The sequence below is a fragment of the Stenella coeruleoalba genome (genome assembly GCF_951394435.1).
Source record: "Stenella coeruleoalba genome assembly, chromosome: 21".
Taxonomy (NCBI): domain Eukaryota; kingdom Metazoa; phylum Chordata; class Mammalia; order Artiodactyla; family Delphinidae; genus Stenella; species Stenella coeruleoalba.
The window spans coordinates 35,849,356-35,864,839 of record NC_137167.1 but is presented as its reverse complement, the minus strand read 5'-3'; the positions used below and the strand labels follow the sequence as shown (position 1 = coordinate 35,864,839).

At 39.3% G+C, this 15,484-nt stretch overlaps 1 protein-coding gene across 17 annotated transcripts in view; it reads right to left on the bottom strand.

Moving 5' to 3' along the window:
* The window catches only part of TENM3 (teneurin transmembrane protein 3), a 697,856-nt gene that overhangs the window by 258,600 nt on the left and 423,772 nt on the right, over positions 1–15,484 (bottom strand). The gene's annotated exons all lie outside the window — the stretch shown is intronic.

Below are 15,484 nucleotides of genomic sequence, written 5' to 3'. Positions count from 1 at the left end.
AACAGTACATTTATCATGTCACAGTTTCTGTGGATCAGGCTAGTCCGGGCTTGGGTTAACTGGGTTCTCTACTCGGGGTCTCACTAGACTGAAATCTAGCTATCGGCCAAGGTGCTGTTCTCATCTGGAGTTTGACCGAGGTGTCCTTCCAAGCTCATCTAGGTTGGTGGCAGAATTTAGTTCCCTGCAGCTACAGGCTGAAGGAGGTCTTCGGGCCCTCGAGCTCACCTCTCCACACAGGCAGCTCTCACAACTCAGCTGTTTGCTTTTCTCCCTGAGGCCTCCTGGAGAGCACCTGCTACATCTCATCTTTTTTAAGGGCTCCCCTAATTAGGTCAGGCCCACCAAAGACCATCTCCCATTAGATTAACCAGTAGTCAACTAATTAGGGGCCTTAGTTACATCTGCAAAATCCCTTTTCCATATAAGGTAAGATAATCATAGGAGTGCTTTCCATGCTAATCACAGATCTCACTCACACTCATGGGGAGGAGTGGATACAGAGCTTGTGTGTACACCAAGGGGTGGGAATCTGGAGGGTCATTGTAGAATTCTGCCTAACACAGTCACCGGCTAGTACACTGGCTACTGTTTGCTGGTAATATGACTGTTTTCAGTGTACCTGATTCAAATGATATTTCCAAAGAGTTCTGTTACTACGAGGCACAGTAACACAGTTAGTAACTAACTTTCCTTATTTTCTTTCTTTTTTTGGACCTAGGTCTGTGTATCTGAATTGGAGGATCCCGAGGCTTTAAAACCAGAAAAGAACAAGAAAAGGGAAAGAAAAAAGATCAAGGAAAAGAGGATCTGTGGCCTCTTTCTCCAGTCATGGTACAGTGAACCCAGGAGAAGCAGGTCACTGGTCTGGACATGCAGTGGATTACCTGTATTTATTTCCTTGTAGAGTCACATGCAGTTTCTTTCATGATTACATACTTCTTCATCTGTCCTACGTACATTCATAGGATTTCAAATTTTGGGGGTACTATGCACATGTGCAACGTATACTTTGACATGATTGAAGACAAATGTTAAGTTTACACAAGTAAAGTATAAAGAACTGGCTAACCATCAGCTCTTTTCCTAGACCTGGATTATGTTTACTATCAGTTTATTATGTTATGACGAACTTTGTTCTTTTAAACACGGTAATAGAGAGACTACAGAAAAGAGGAAGAAGACTCTGCCGGACTTCAATTACTGTGAAGCTCTGAGATGTTTAATAATGACGACACTTTGGAAGCCCCTTCCCTACTTTTACATTATGCTTTTGGCAGCCGCTGTAAGTCTGTCCCATTTATATGTTTTATACTCTTCTTAGCTGGGTTTGGACTTACCTTTGCTTCTAGCTGCATGTTAAAGTGATAAAAGTTCTTTAAAAATGCTGATTGTTTTTATTCCCTTCTTTTTTCTTTTAAAAACCTAAGAATCATTGTACCTGCCTCATATTCTAAAATCTAGAAGGAATTACCTGTCTTGAAATTCTTGTTTCTGATATAAAATGCACTCATTCTTCTAACTCCAATGAGGATGAACCCAGAGAAAACTTAGAGAAAACATGAACTAGTCACTTCTCAGGTTTTTTCCCTGTGGTATACATTAATCCTATGTCACAGTTTTCATCTGCTCACATACCAATGCATGAACAGGGAAAGTACTGCCACCTCTAACCGAGCTCACCGTAACTTGGAAAAAGAACCCTAGTAAAAAGTCTACTTGGCTACATCGGTATGAGCTGAAGTACCCTGGAACTTGCTGTTGTAATAAATCTGACAGTGGTGTTTGGGTAGATCTAGTCATGATAATCACAATACTGTTGCCTTATATTTATCTTTGTTTGAAAACTTAAAATATTTCCACACTCATCCCATTGAATAATTATTAAAATCCCATGAGATGGGAAGTACAGTTATTTTCAGTCCCATTTAAAGATGAGATTGACTTGCTTGAGGTGGTACAGAACTGCAGTCCCTGACTCACAATCCAGTGCAATTTCCCACCAGTTCACATTACTCACCATTCCCTTCCCCCACGACAAATCAGGTGGAGAATTTGAGCCGACTCTGTGCCCACCAGGGTCATCGCTGACCAATGGCATATTTAGATTTGCGGTGAAATGAACAGCACCATGTTAGACGTTTGCACTTACAAGCTTTACTTCTTGAGTAAACTATAAACATTTGCTCTAGCAAGACCACGGTAAGCCTCTGAATTGGAGACTAATGCAGGGTGCAAGGGCAATCACTATAGAATTGCTTCTTAAAGCTGTGTGTGGAATCACAAAAATGTTTTGTTTGAAATGAGGATAAGTTTATATAGCGGGTTCTAGTTAAACCTTTTTAACCAATATTAGATTGGACTTTTACTGTAACACAGCTAAGATCACAAACTCATAGAATTGTAAATAACTTCCAGTGGTAATTTACCATTTCTTTTAGGCAACTGATTCTACATCATCCAAAATATGTATTAATAATATGCATTTCAGAAAGCCTACTCAATCTCCATTAAACCTCATTCCTAGGCTTAGCAAAGCTTATATTCGTTAAGTCTCTCCAAACCAACTTACGTCTAAGAAATTCTATATACATTCTTAATAAAATATATAAATGTGTATATATGTATATGCACATATATTCAAATATATATCAATTTAACAAGACTCTTTTTCATCTCTCTTAATCTGGGGCCCTATTTATTATATGATTCTTGCTATTAGTTTCTAGGCTACCCATTTCCAAGTGAAATAATTAAATGGCTATAATTTTATTATAATTGTTGCTATTATTTTTCCACCTGTTGGTCACTTTCATCTATTTCCTCTTAACTCTTTAAATCCCTTTTCAAAACAATTCAGCAAACATTGATTCAGTCTTTAACATGTATCCCTAGCAAACAAACCATCCCGTTTCAAGGATGTCACCTGAATCCTTTTTCTGCCCTCCTGGTTACTGTCACTCAGAAAGATAGATAGATAGATAGATAGGTAGATAGATAGATCTTTTTTCCTTTAAAGAACAAACTCCGAAAAAGAAGTCGAACTTCTTTGCTTCCCTTTCCTTACCTCCCGTTCATCTTTCCACCCACTGCAACCTACTCTCATTTACCTACTTACCATCTCATTCATTTACCACCCATGACATCTTAGATTACAAATCCAGTCTCGTTATTCTTCGTATGATTTGGTATCATCAGCGTCTGTGATTACTGCCTACTTGAGAAGTCCTCCCTTGGTGGATTCTCAACATTAGTGATTCTACTACTAAGATTTACTATTCCTTCCCAGCAAAAGCTGCCTCCTCTTCCTCTGTGTGCTTTAAAATATTTAAATGTTTGGTATCCTACAGAGCTACGATCTGGGAAACGTTCCTTCTCCCCACCCTGGCCCTCAGAAAATGTCCCATAGCTTCAGCTAATATCAGTATATTTACGGCTTCAAAATCTTTTCAAGTCTAAGTTTCTTTTATGCCCCAACCAGTATTTTCCAAAGAATGGGTTATAACTTTTTAGTAGTTCATAAATTCAATTTGGTGACTTACAACTCACATTTAAAAGTGAAACACAATGGATGGCATCGACAAAAACTGTCAGAGTGCATCACAAAAGAAAGGGGTATTATTTTGTGAAATAAGAAATCGTATCTGTGTGTGGGGACAGATGTAAAATGTATTTGCTACTGTGCGTCATGGTGATAAAAGATTCAAAACCACGGTGCTGGATACAACTTGATAACTGCTAGATATTTCTATGTGGATGTCTTTCAGGTACCTAAACTCTACAAGCTCCAAACCAAATTTGTTTCTTTCCCCCTCGAAACCTTTTCTAGTTTATCACTCTCACAGTATCATCAAGCTAGAAATCTGTCAGTAATCATCTTCTCCCCCCATTTGCTTATTCCACACACCCTATCACCATCAAAACCTGTTAATTCTGACTCCTAAACATCTCTCAATCTTTTTCTCTGTCCTCATTTTCACTGCTTTCATTTAGGTCCACAACATCTTGTTTTAAAATATAGAGTACTAATAGAAAATTTGAGGTATGGTAAGGAAACAGATCAGGAGACTATTATAATTGAAAAGGTAAGTCTGTTACTAACAGTTCCCAAGAGGAGGGGGAGGGCCATGCCATGCAGGGCCACGGGGGAAGCACCGGGTCGCTCAGGAGGCAAAGGGGAGGAAGGGGGGCTGTGGGAGAGCCTTTACTGTGGTTTCTGCAGGAAGGAATGGGAAAGGCGGGTTAACACGTTTCTGATTGTCTAGTCTGAATAATTTCAGTGGGCCCTGAGCATAGGGGCTGTCCCTAGCTGTCTGGTGTCTGGCCTGGGGGTGATCAGGGCATGTGGATAATGGCCCAGAGAAGGAGAGTCTGATAAAGGAGGCAACTGAGGTGGGGGCTCTGGACTGGTTGGTTTGCAACTGAAAAAACATCTTCCTAAGCCAGTTATTTATTATCTCTAGAAAGCGGCTAACCCTGGGAGGGCAGTCCCTCCAGGGTAAGCAAGGCCCCAGATGTCAAAGCATCAGAAAACAGAAAATAAGACGGAATATTACTCAGCCACAAAAAGAAACGAAATTGAGTTATTTGTAGTGAGGTGGATGGACCTAGAGTCTGTCATACAGAGTGAAGTAAGTCAGAAAGAGAAAAACAAATACCGTATGCTAACACATATATATGGAATGTAAGAAAAAACAAAAAAAGGTCATGAAGAACCTAAGGGTAAGACGGGAATAAAGACACAGACCTACTAGAGAATGGACTTGAGGACATGGTGGGGGGAAGGGTAAGCAGGGACAAAGTGAGAGAGTGGCATGGACATATATACACCACCAAAAGTAAAATAGATAGCTAGTGGGAAGCAGCCACATAGCACAGGGAGATCAGCTCGGTGCTTTGCTACGGCCTGGAGGGGTGGGAGAGGGAGGGTGGGAGGGAGAGGGAGGGTGGGAGGGAGACGCAAGAGGGAGGAGATATGGGGATATATGTATACGTATAGCTGATTCACTTTGTTATACAGCAGAAACTAACACACCATTGTAAAGCAATTATACTCCAATAAAGGTGTAAAAAAAAAAAAAAGACATGGTTAAATTCACATTTGCCACCATTGCCTGAATTGTTGCAGTAATGGTCTACCCTATCTCCCTATTACCACACTCCCTTACCACAAATTATCCTTCTAAAAGCCAGAGTCAATCACAGATCTATATAAAAATCTTGTGATGCCTACCCACCCCCCAGTACCTACACAATGAAATCCAAAGGTGTTTTTTTTTCCTCCATTCCAGAGCCTTAAATAGCTAGCCCCTAAATTCTTTTCTAGACACTTCTCCCATCTTGCCCTGCAGATCTACTGAAAGGAGAAAAAAACTGTTCCATAATTCTATCACTAACATATCAAACTGTATCCAACCTCCTTTGTGTGTTCCCTTCTAAGTCTTTACTAAGTGTAAATTTCATTTTTTCCATAATTTTAATAAAGACATAGCTCCCTTTCTGTGTTTCAGTTAGTTATCTAGCATAAAGTTTCATGATATTAACGTGGTTTGTGTTTTTTACCTCTTTCTTTCTTTTTCTCTTTCTTCCTTCTTTTTAACTGAGGTATAATTGACATAACATTAATGTTAGTTCCAAGTGTATATACTGCAAAATGATCGACACCATCATTCCAGTTAACATCCATCAGTTACAACTTTTTTTTCCTCCTGATGAGAACTTCCAGGACCCACTCTCCTGGCTACTTTCTAATATGAAATACAGTATTATTAACTACAGTCACCAGGGTTATTTACCTTTTCAAAGCAGGAAACCCTGGCAGCAAGTGAGTCTGCCATACCTTACCAAATCATTCAGTTATAGTTAGATACTTAGACTATCTCCAAAGGCTAAAATAAGGCTTCTGAGACCCTATCCGATCTCACTTCTTTTGCTTGGACTCTTCATAAATAATGCTGCATGTTAACACTGGGCCAACCAGACTAGATACATTTATGGCTTTTGACTCAAAGTGCTTTCTAAAAGGATATCATGTTCTGTTCCATCAGAAATTCATTCCATATGTATTGACACATCCTATGTGCTAAAACAGGGCTAGTACAGACACACAGACAAACTGGACACTATTTCTGTCCTCGAGGAGTGCACACTGTCAGTACAGCAATTGTACAGCAACCCTAAAGAGGCTGGATGCTTCCCTCTCACAGATTAGGGAACTGGGGCTCACAGAGATTCAATCACCTGCCCAATTAAAAAGAGGCATTTCGTTGCACAGGTTACAACTATCTTTACACCACTCCCAACGTGCGCATATTTTCACCGTTTTTCTTTTTGTAAAGGTAATAATAATATCTGCTCTTTCACATATGCACAGTAATAATCAAATCTTATCGAAGTCCCCGCAAAACGAATGCCATCATGATTTTATCAAACATTTAAATATATTCTAGTGCTCCTGCTGGTGATATTTTGGTCATTTCCATCTGTGTTAGTAAGGTAATGTGAGCTGCTGTAACGGATAAACTCTGAAATATCAGTGCTGTAATGTAAGAAGAGTTTTTTTCATTCTAATATCAGCCCACTGCTGGTGTTCAGTGGGGGGGTCTTCCATGTGATGCCTCAGAGACCTGGGTTCCTTCCATCTTGTGACTCTGTCACCTTCTATGATCCTTCAAATCCTTTGCTTTTAGCAAGTAGATGCAGAGAGATCACAGGAGAGGCACACTTGTGGTCTGGTCCATCACCTCTGCTGACAATCCACTGTAGAGAGAGAACTAGCCCTACGTTCCTGCCCAGATGCAAGGGGGTAGAAGAGGGCTGGGAAACGTAGTCTTTTGCCCAGGAAGATGGGAAAATAGGTTCTGATGAACACATGGCAGTCTCTGCCTTATCTCCTTTGCTTTAACTCTCCGTGGACATAAGAGTTAATGGTTAAGTGCTTTTGGTGTCGATGGCTGATCTATCTGGGCTGGATTCATGTTTTGCCACAGTAGGAACCTGGGCTGTTTACCTAACGCTATTTACTTTCACTTTCTGAGAGTTCAATGTCTTCCTCAGTAATACTGAACTCTTAAGATTACTGGGAGATTTAATGATATAATGCACGTAAAGCTCTTTAAAAGGACCTGGCACCTGCTAACTGATCTGTAAATACTAACTTTCTACCCCCATTCTTCAGAGGTCATATGTCATTGATTTCTATGCTCATAATTTCCTTTTATCTCTTAAGGTTGGAGTTAAAACCACAATTTAAAGACACGTTACTGCTTCTGGTCCACAAATAATTGCTGCATTCTCAAAACTTCAGTGAGAATAAAAATCAAAAGAAAAGAATAGAACAAAGAGGATAAAAGGAAGGAGAACACAGACTGAGGTAGATAAATAAATAAAACTGTTAATTCTATACGAAAGTGCTCTTCAGAAAGCTCCCCACAGGAAAGCTGAAGTTAAATGTATTCTCTATTCATTTTTTTAGTTGAAGCAGAAAAGTCAAGCAATTTTAATAGCTTGAGGATTCTCGACATAATTCTACAAAATGACCGATTTAATTATTGTTACTGCTGCCGTGATTTTATGAAATGTGTGCTCTGTCAGGCACAGTACGTCTAAATACTTATATCTGATTACATGATCAGCATATTCAGGACACTGCTATGCACAGCGGGTCGGTTTTAAAGGCTCAGAACACATCTTTTATATTAACTGATGGAATAGCTTCTATCTTTCCATAAAGTATTGTTTGGTCTAGGATTTTGTTTTATCTGAATTGCTACCGCATGAGTTAGCCTGTTGCTGCTATGAGCGCTGGCAGAAGACACGAGAGCCCTGGGTCAGAGGCGAAGGACTTTACGGCTTATGGTACAGCAAGCAGTGTGAGCATCGGTATGCACGTTGGTTGCCTTGGCCCCTAAGTCCCAGGGGCCCCAATGGAGGTCAGCGTCACCACTGAGGAACACTGAGCCTGGGGAACCCACTGCTTTCAGCCACCAGTACGCAAGCCTGCTCCTCTGCTCGCCACTTCATCCCTCAAGGTTTTTTTTTTTTTTTTTTTGCGGTACGCGGGCCTCTCACTGCTGTGGCCTCTCCCGTTGCGGAGCACAGGCTCCGGACACGCAGGCTCTGCGGCCATGGCTCACGGGCCCAGCCGCTCGGCGGCATGTGGGATCCTCCCGGACCGGAGCACGAACCCGTGTCCCCTGCATCGGCAGGCGGACTCCCAACCACTGCGCCACCAGGGAAGCCCCCTCAAGGTTTCCTGCCATAAACACGAGCCTGAGCAACGATCTGGGTGAAGAGCAGCCTATAGGCAGCAAGACTGTGAAGGGCGCTCAGACCTCCTGGAAGATAACCTCTCCTAACAGGGCTGTGAGGTGGCTTACAAGATGACAGTATAGAAGAAGGCTAAAAAGTTAGAAGAAATCATTGCAAAGAGAAGCAGTACAATGAAGATAATGCTGTAGGGAAAGTGAATACGTAGAAATGGAGAGCAAAGATTCTCTGTAATTACTAAAGCTCAGTCAGTAACCCAGCCCCGCACTTCCTAGTGGTCAGAACCAATTGATGCAACACGTGCAAGAGAATTTAAGAGCACAGGACTCTCAGTGAGAATCGGCGTAATCAGAAAAGTAACCGGTCCTGGAGGCTGATCTCTAAAGGATAAGGAGGGTTTCAAAATTGAGGGTTACAGAGAAACCTGAGTCTGAGGCAGCTGGGACGTGACCTAATCATACTGCGGACGGGCTGAGCTGAATCAAAGGGGTTTGTCTTCAGAGTAAAGAAAATGAGCTCGGAGGGCAAGAGGTGAGCTAAGTCAGGAAAGGCTTGGACCAGGGGAATCAGTTAGTATTGATGGAGAAGAAGAGGCCCCTTTGGTAATTTTCTGAGACAGTGATTGATAAAGCAACGTTTAATCTAGATTAACATGACCTCTTTGTTAGAAAAAATTTCAAATAAACCAACTGGAGAGATTGGACTATGGTGACAGCAATGACCTAGAGATTAAAAGACTGTTGGGAGAGATCCTTTGAAGAAAATCTAACAGGATTTGATAAAAGCACAACTGAAGGCTTACTGGCACATTTGTATCTTTGTGTTAAATGTTTATGTTTTCTGGTTTGGCTTCAGAAACGATCTTACATCTGAAGTACAGACTCTATATCTGTATCTACCTAAGGTAAGTATTTTCCACCTGCTCATTGATTTCATTCTATCCTTCTTGTTTTTAGACTTGGTATTTATCCAAGAGAGATACTCAGTTCTTCTGACAACAATTATTTAAAAGAATTATACATGTGAAAATAAAATTCCATATAGCATTTTCCTTGAGGTACCTTAGAAAATGGGAATAATTATTTACAACTGTGGCTTGCATATTATTACCAGAGCATCAAATACATGTGCAAAAGGGACGTAAATGAAGAAATATCAATGAAACAAATCAAGTAGTATATAGTGCTTATTATATTTCTCTATGAGGCAAAACAGAAACAGGCCTTGGACCTCCCACAAGAATCTTATAACTAGAAATTATAAGCCCCCCAAAAAAGGTGGAACCGTGGAAATGGAGTTTAACACATCTGAGAATACAGTGACTATTCTTTGGTCTGAGTGTCTGGCTCACTATCAGAAAAGGTAATTTTCATTAAATTTAGTGAGAAATACATTTGTACTGGCCTGCAGGATGGACACCTACATGCTTCACTAGAGCACAAAGGATCCCTGCTAGATTATCAGTCATTTCCATCCATGTGCATTAGAGTGAACATGTTAAATAACGGATAATTCTGTCCAATTTAGTCACATCATCATTTCCATGTGCATCAGAAGCCAACATTAGGGAATTACAATAAATAATTATTGACTCTTACTTCATGCTGCCACATTTCTACAAGCAAAAGAAAATTTCCTAGACGTTGATGTCTCATTATAGCTGGCATGTAATTTATTTCTCTGTTGGAGTTGAGTTTATCAACTGTTTCTGTCCATGCAGAAAAAATGTTCCTACCTAAGAAACCTATACAAGAACACAGGAAGCTGGAAAGCTTAATTGCAAGTCTAAGTTAGGTTGTCTTCAAAGAACAGAAGAAAGAACCCTGTTTCATCACCTCTTATTCACCTGCACAAAACCAGACAGTTGATTGTATACTGACTAGTACATAGTACGTCAGAATATACTAATGTGCTGTGTATTAGAATTGTATTATTTATTACTCCCTATGGGACATCTGGAACTATACTGATTAGCTATATAGAAAGATAAGTAGTTCCATAATTTCCTGACATTCAAGTAACAATGATGGTGACAATTTTTACAAAACGTTCTTTCAGTAGCTGTTGACAGTAGGTCAGAATTCAGGTGGCTATGCCTCTTCTCTGACTACCATATTATTGGTGCTTAATTGCCAAATGAGATTTAGACCACCAAAATCACAATGAAGAAAACCCTCGGAGGAATTATTGTTTTAATGAAAGCCATATACTAGTTTGAAAATCCCCAAATGAAAGAAATCATTCTTTGCAAATATCTGAAACCAAGGTCCACAGTTCCTACCCTACAACATATTTATAACCCGGAAAATGCAAGCTAGCCCTTCAAAGACCACCCACAATGATCACCATAATAATGGTGGCTACCATTTATTCTACATTTACTGTGAACCAGGCACAGGCAGTATTACAGATGATGTCTCATCTTCACGGTGACTCAGTGGGGTAAACAGCATTAATGCCCATTTTACACACAGAAAACTGAGGCCTAGTGAGGTTAAACAAACTGTTTCAGATCGCCTAGCCACTGAGTGACAGAATCAGGGTTCTAGAGCCTCCAGTATCACCTGCTCAGTGGGCAGGGACCACCTGCTCTAGGACCCATGAAAGCACAAGTCAGGTGACCAAACTGGCATTTAAGACACAAACCATCTTCACAATTTAAGTATACGAAATAATCCATAGATAATATATAAGAAGGTAATGTAAAGATATTAATATTAAAGCATCATGCTTCCCAGATAAATTTCTCCTATTTCTATTCACCATTATCTGCCAAAGAAAAAGACAATCACTATCTGGAAAGTATTTAAAGAGACATGTTTGGAGGCACGTATTTCAGAAGCAAAAGCTTCCCAGATACTTGGTTAAATGCTCTGTAAAGAGTCTCCTTCCCCAAACTGAAAATTTATAAACCCCTGTTTCCAAAACTTCTCCCACAAAGAGTACATACTGGCAATTCACTGTGTTCTCCCTTTTATGGAAAAATACCCTCTTCCAGTGTCATGCTTTGGCAGCTTTCTGGACAACACTAAATTAAGAAAACCCACCCCTTACACACTGACTTATAGAAAAAGCTGATGCAACTGCCTATGAAAGAACGACCCCCGAAAAATCAAACCGAGGAGTTGATTCCGTTCTGAAATATTGAAGTCCACAGTCACTGACTTTTATAGTAGTACTATAAAAGTTACTTCGTTACTTGGCAACGAATTTCTGGAACAGAGAAAAGGTGCAGGGGCACAAGTGCCTGGACTAGAAAGAAACAAGAAGACAGCAAAGCTGATCGATTCTCAGAGATCTAAGAGCTAACGTTACCTAGACTAACTCCAATTTTTAGACGTAACGATAGAAGAAAAAAAGACAAAAGAAAAAATTTTAGCATTAATTCTAGTCTTTGCATTTTGAATAAGTCAGTTTTCCTTTATTTCATCTAATTTTAGTATGCTTTTTTTTCTTAGTGGTAACCTAAAAACTTAATACGGATGGAGAATAGATTTTCAATTTCAATGTTGATTCCAGTGTGTCTCTTAGGACTGTGACCTACTTTCGAGCTCTACTTTTTGCAATACGCAACCTTCAAAAGAGGTTTTATGGATCATGAATATGACAGATAAAGATGTTCTATAGTATTTGCCCATGAAGATTAAACATGCACAACCTTCAGCAGCCCATATTCACTAATATCAGGATAATAACGGCCAGTCATCTTTAAGGGACGAAGAACCATCCAACTGACTGATTGAACGATGGTCAAACACAGTTAAGGAAATTCAAAAGTATGTCTTGGAGCTCTTCCATGGAAGGTTTGGTATTAGGTTCCTGACTCACCTCCTCCATACTTCTTAAAAATTGTAATCATTTTTTTACTTTAATCTTTTATGTACAAAGCTATTAGTTCATTTAATAAAACCCACTTTGTAAATACACCTGGAGTACATGCACTTATGTTATAGCTCAACCAGAATTTAAAATATTTGAGACCAGAAATTTAGCATTTGATTATTTTTCATTTTAGCACAGCATATAAGATAGAGATGTGTAAATACACACACACACACACACACACACACACCCCAGACAAACCTTATGAAATAATAAAGAAGGCAGAAAGGAATACCTTAACATTTTTTTAAGTACCCACCACGTGCCAGGCCAGTGCTTGAATCTTTACACACACTGTTTCCACTTACTATTATTTCTGTTACTACTACACCCATCTTACTGATGGGAAAATTTAGCTTAAAGTGAAGACAGATTATACTTCAGTTTTTCTGACTCTCAAACATGCAGTCTTTCAACCATACCTTATGATCTCTAGATACTGAAAGCATTTCAAATGTAGCGGGTACCTAAAAACCAAAACAAAACAACTGAAGGGCCTTAAGGGTTACCAACACAGTTTCAGGATCATATGCCACTACTTCAGGCTGAAGTCAAGCAGATGCTAGCTATTAAGCAATGTGCTGAGAAAACGCAATCAGGAATTCTCCTTGCCTCTGTCTTCCTGAGGTCTCCAGTAACTTCTGCCCCTTTCTAGATCAGAGAGCTACTGCATTTATCTTCATTAGCAATCATCCTAAGTCTCTTCCACTCACAAAACCCCGGAATTTTACTATGTGAGGCATCTTTTCAGTTCATCTCATACTCAACGTGTACCTTTCCTAAGAGAAACGTAACGCTTTGGTTTAAGAATAAGAAAGCTGAAACCGGCCTCCTTCTACCTTGTTATTCAGGGGTGTTTCAGTAAGCACGGGGTGACAGGCCAACAAAGGAATGATTTATGAAGAGTCAGAGATGATGTCATGAGGAAACAGAATATAAAAATGAAGCAGAAGAGGCAGTAAGAGGTACAGCAATAAGGTAAAGAGATTCTCTTAAAAAGGCTAATATTAAAGGATTTAGATACTTAAACGATTATCTTCCTTTCAAAGTGAACACTTCGGAATGCTGTCAGGCAAGTTTGAGATCCACATCACACAATTTTAGATGTGATATAGATTCCCATCTTTGCAGAATGGATTTTATTTTTGGAAATAAACACGCTACTTGGAGTTACAAAAATGCTACAGAATGTAGCTGTTCACACTGAGGAAACATCGCCTAATTAGAAATAAGAGGCTAGAACATAAGAACGAGACTTAAAACGGGGCCTATAAGCTGACTCTAAAGGTAGTTCTACAGGGGGAGTTTCAAAATGTTTTAAGCAATATTGATGATATTGGTATAAGTTTATGGTTCCCTTGACAGTCAACAAATAAGTATTGTGATGCTACTGAAAAGAGTTTCATCAACCTCACGTACGAGTAACAGGAAAATGATCACCGTCATGGTATCACTATGCTGGACTGGAAAAAACATGTAACAGCACGAAACCCAAATATCTGTTGTACTCCGACCCAGGCTGCGGAAATTACAAGCAGTCAGAGCAGAAAACAACACATGAACAGTTCACGGACACAGTCGAAAGCAATGATTAATAAGTGATGGGAAATAACTGCAGCTGACACATAGCCAGGCCTATAGCTACAAGGACCGGGGCTGCCTTCTGCACTTGTAAGGTTAAAAGGCACGCCCCAAATAGCAAGCAGGGCCTTTGGATACCGGCTCCAGATGCCGTATGTATTCAGTATAAAAATGCTCATGATACGCGTAGGCCTCTTCATTCACACCTGCACAAGAACAAATGCACTTCCAAGTAGGTTGACTACCGTGTTATTTTTTTAAAATGAAGGACAGATAAGAATAATCTATTATTCACAGAGGGAGGCATCACCAACCATATCATACCTTCTAATAGTTACTATGTTAAGCAATTTACTTACTACAGCATTTAGAGACGACATAATTTTGTGTGACCTTTACTTAAAAAAAAAACCCCAAACTGTCAAACAAATACGAAGGCAGAGAAAAGGACATGTATAGATATGCAAAGACTCAGAAAACCTGCTTCCCTGTACTGAGTCTACGGACCTTAGGAACACGCTCTAGCAAAGGAAGAAAAAATAGAGAGCTGTATAGGAGAATAACTATAATTAGATTACAATCTACGGTTCTATGTTAACAATATATACTTAATGACTAAGTTTTAAACAGTCATATACCTATATTGGAAGAATGGAGAAAAAATAAGTAGACAAGCTGCAAGACAGGTGTCTCATGTTATAAGACGTCAACAGATAACATCTAAAATTAATAAATTAAGGAATAATGGTATATTATCTATGGACATGGATTTAAGCATCAAATAAACAGCTCAAAGCGTTAACCGTAGCTGCTTCTGGACATGGAAATGGGGTGGGGTGAGGTGAGGGATTGCCAGTCTTCATGGTGGCTCTTTCAGCTGAAATTGAATTTTTAAACATGTACCTAAATTACTTTAATTATAAAATAATTTATGAAAGAACAAATACTCTAAAATATGACCCAACTCCCTCTTGCAAAAGCGCCATGAATAATATTACCTACTGGATATGTATAAAGTCTGGGTAAATCACCCTGCTACCATGTCACATAATTAGATAAGTTGCAAAGGTTAATTATATATGATAAGTGTTCAACTACAATCCTTTACTTTTAGATGTAAATTTAAATATTTTTTAAAATCTCAATCTCTCTTTCAAACTGAATTTTTCTCTCCTCCTTTTCCTTTTCCTTCAGGGCTATTTCTCGACTGATTTAATGCTGATGATCAGTACAGCTGTGACAAGCACTTTACGGAATACAGGAGGTACCACCACTCCTGAACTAAAGACATCTGTATTATTGGGCTCTTACTGCCCAAAAGCAAGATAAATATTTGCTTGGCATAACTTTTCTGTGGTGATAAGAATGGACTACATCATTTGCTGATCAGTGCCTCATGGCTTTCTCTTCGCTTTTTTACATCTATAAGCAGTCCATGCTCATCATTCTAAAAAAGTTACAACAAAGAAATGAAAAGACAAAATAAATAAAACCTCCCCAACTCTCTCCACCCAGAGATATCCGTGGTTATCATTTAGGGTGCACTCTTTCAGACTTTCCTCATTCAAACATACACTGTGTATATATTAAATAGGAACATATTATTTGTGCTCTTCTATAACCTATTTCTTTCTGCTTAATAATCATAAATTCTTTCAACAATTATTAGAGGTCATACAGCTCTAAATCCAAACACTTTCAAAGACGATGAGGTGTTAAACTGTGTACTTTAAGCAGTCCCTGATTTTTGGCC